The 3,267-nt window shown below is 31.8% G+C and overlaps 1 long non-coding RNA gene across 1 annotated transcript; it reads left to right on the plus strand.

The window, feature by feature from the left end:
- Positions 1–1,803: 1,803 nt before the first annotated feature.
- Positions 1,804–2,957, plus strand: LOC131936732 (uncharacterized). The gene is made up of 2 exons (XR_009386093.1): positions 1,804–1,896; positions 2,690–2,957. It is a non-coding gene; the product is annotated as an uncharacterized LOC131936732 (long non-coding RNA).
- Positions 2,958–3,267: the final 310 nt, after the last annotated feature.

Here is a 3,267-nt window from a genome sequence, read left to right on the forward strand (position 1 = left end):
AATATATCAGCAAGGCAACGAACTTGCATGTATTGTTTAAAGTAGCAGGTAATTATATACAATATACACTGGTGATGACTTGATGAATGATGGTGATTGTTTCTCTGACAAAGGAAAAACAGGTTGCGGACGGAACCAACATAACTATGTTGCAAGGAATCCCTTACAAATTTACAATGAAGATCAATGAATAAATTTCTATATTTCTTAAGGCGCTCATGGATTATGATGAAATTACTTTAAAAAAGATACAGATTTTAAATTTTGACACTGCAACCAGAAGCTACAAACTGCTGCAGCTAATATCGATCACGTTATCAGATTGTATATATTCATTCTACATGCAGTGGCAGAACTATTTAACAAGGGCTCTCCTGCAAAAAAAAAAAATTTTGGGCCCCATATATATTTATCTAATATATAAAGATTAATTCAGTATGTTTGTAATTATGTTGGTCGTGGATTACAAAGGAATACAAGAAAAAAAAAACGATACTTCTATGGATTCAATTGTTAGATGTCTAAAGTAATCTGGTCTAAATTTGTGAGTTAAAAAATTGATATTGAAAGTATTTTAAAACAATTTTCATTTTGCATACTTAAAATAATATTTTTCAATATGAACATTACATAAAATGTAAAAAAAAAATGTATCAACGTTTATAAAATTTCTAATTGAACCCCACCAGGGTTCAATTTTGCGCCCTGGGCTATCATGTGAGCGCTATGGTGCATAATTTCGCTTTAAACAGTGCGATAGACTGTGGATAAAAAAGGTTACTATGGTCTTTAAGTGAATTGAATCCGGGCGTCCTTCGGCGCTCAGACAGGTATGTTTAATACTGTCTTTTTTTTATTCTATACACTGTAGGTACTGATTTCCTCTTATTATTTTTAATCAAAGACAATTGAAGTAACAAATGACATCTTTATTTGGGAACAAGAATTCCCGCAGGTTATTATTTGTGTCTTTTTTGCGTTTTTTTTTTGTCTGTCCTTTATTGCTAACGAAGGAGTTCGTTTTTGTCGGTCGTACCAGAAAGCTCTTTTATAGACAACTCCACCAAACTACAAGAAGATCTACTGTTTTATTTAATGCTACCGGTTTGTGTTGTGTTTTTGTTGTGTTGTGTTTGTGTTGTGTTGTGTTTGTGTTGTGTTGTGTTTGTGTTGTGTTTAAGTTGTGTTGTGTTGTGTTTGTATTGTGTTTAAGTTGTGTTTGTGTGGTGTTTGTGTTGTGTTTGTGTTGTGTTGTGTTTGTGTTGTGTTTGTGTTTTCTTTTGTTCTGTTCCAAAATTGGTACATGTAAATATTTATAGTATATATAGTATATATATATATATATATATATATATATATATATATATATATATATATATATATATATATATATATATATATATATACTCGTATCAACAATATTTTTTATAAATCTTACCTGAAAAGAATTAGTTATTCATGGGCAGCTTTCTTAATGTTCTACATACTATGTAACACGTCAAATGCTGGACAATAAATGTATCTTATGATCTTATCGTCTTCTTTATTCGTTTGATTATGTTTTCTGAAGCAACGATTTGTATGACGTCATCGCAATAATATTCTTTCTTGGCGTAACCAACGCATGTTTATTCATTAAGCCGTCACCCTTTGTATTTCGTTTACCATAAAATTATGCAACGTGTATAAGATTTGCTTAGACTTTTGTCATTAAAACAACACAATAAATTATGTTTCGTGTTACCAAGATACTCCATATTTCCATATCTTGAATATTCATCCCCTGAATTAGACACGGGGACTGTGTTATATAAACAGTGACTAGACCTCATGTGATCACAAGACACTTTCAAGACATCCAGTTTACAATTCTTGTGCTGCCAAATATACCCTGTGGTGAGTACTGAAACGTTATAACGTTAATGGGGATATTGTTGTGATTTTCTTAGTTTCTTCTCCGTTCTTAATTCTAGTTTTGACTTAAGTATTACGTGTCAACCTTTAGTTCTTCTCCGTTCTTAATTCTAGTTTTTCAGTAAAGTATTACGTGTAAACCTATGTAAATGGACTGCGATTTCAGCCTGCTTATCTTTTGGATCACTTCCATAATCTTTGTCCTACAAAGAACAAACTACACGTTTTCTCTCTATGAAGAGTTTATGTCACGAGTTATCGAAACTATCTTTCTGAGGTTTCGTACTCGAGAATTTTCGGTTTAGCAACCATCATCTTAACTATTAATAGGATTTCAGTATGCTTTATTTTTCGTCAGCTATAAAAAACGATGATCTCCATTTTTTCCTAAAACTTCACGTTATTTAAAAAAACACCACACATTGTATTAATGTTGAACTAAAATATAGTGGATGCTTAATGTTTATGGACTTGTTGGACAATACGAAATCAGTTTTGATTTACAACCGTCAATTTAAGAACAGTCAAGTTAGGTAGTTAGCATGTCCTTTCGCCAGGACTATAGACAGCTGTCATGGTTTTCTGTGGGCTATTTTCTCCACTTGTCCCCAGGTGTATTTAGTCTATTTGAAGACAACTTCCAGGTCACGTCTCCAGGTCTTATCTTATTCTATTTTACCGTTGTATATTATTATAATATAATATATATTGTATTCAGGTTTAAATAAGCATAACAAACATTAATTAATTCATATAATTGTACTTGTATCCCCAGAAAATGAAAGCTGTATGTGTGGTCTTCATGTTCCTGTTCCTCTCTGCTGTCTTTGCTGACCAGAGAGCCGCTGGACTACAGGACGTTGACCAGCCGGGAGAAAGAAATCTGGATACCAGACAAGTTCTGGAATGTGATACCTACACTCTACCACCAAACTATCCCCCCTCTCTGTACAAGTGTCGTCCCCGTTTATAAATGAGAGTTTTGTCAAATATCTAATCCGTCAATGTCAAAACTTTGATTAAAATAAATATTTAAATTGCTATTTCGATCGTACTTTAATTGATTCGCAGAAAAAAAAATCAGATTTAAAAAAAATCAATACTTTAAGTACATTATTTTATAGTTAAAATTGTAATAACTGTATAGCCACACCACCACTAGCAGAAAACAAATCTCAATTTTTACCTCAGACATGTAGTTTACAGTTTTAGTATTACAGTTTTCATCATCGGCTTGTAAGGACTAATACAGATTTACAATAGTAATTCTTCTTTCTGATAAATACATTCATTAAAACCGTTTTATTTATATATAATACAAACTTCCAATTTTTATATTTAACCAGAAAAATT

Source organism: Physella acuta, unplaced genomic scaffold, assembly GCF_028476545.2.
Source record: "Physella acuta isolate Inbredline_101_S28 unplaced genomic scaffold, ASM2847654v3 ptg000186l, whole genome shotgun sequence".
In the NCBI taxonomy this organism is placed as follows: domain Eukaryota; kingdom Metazoa; phylum Mollusca; class Gastropoda; family Physidae; genus Physella; species Physella acuta.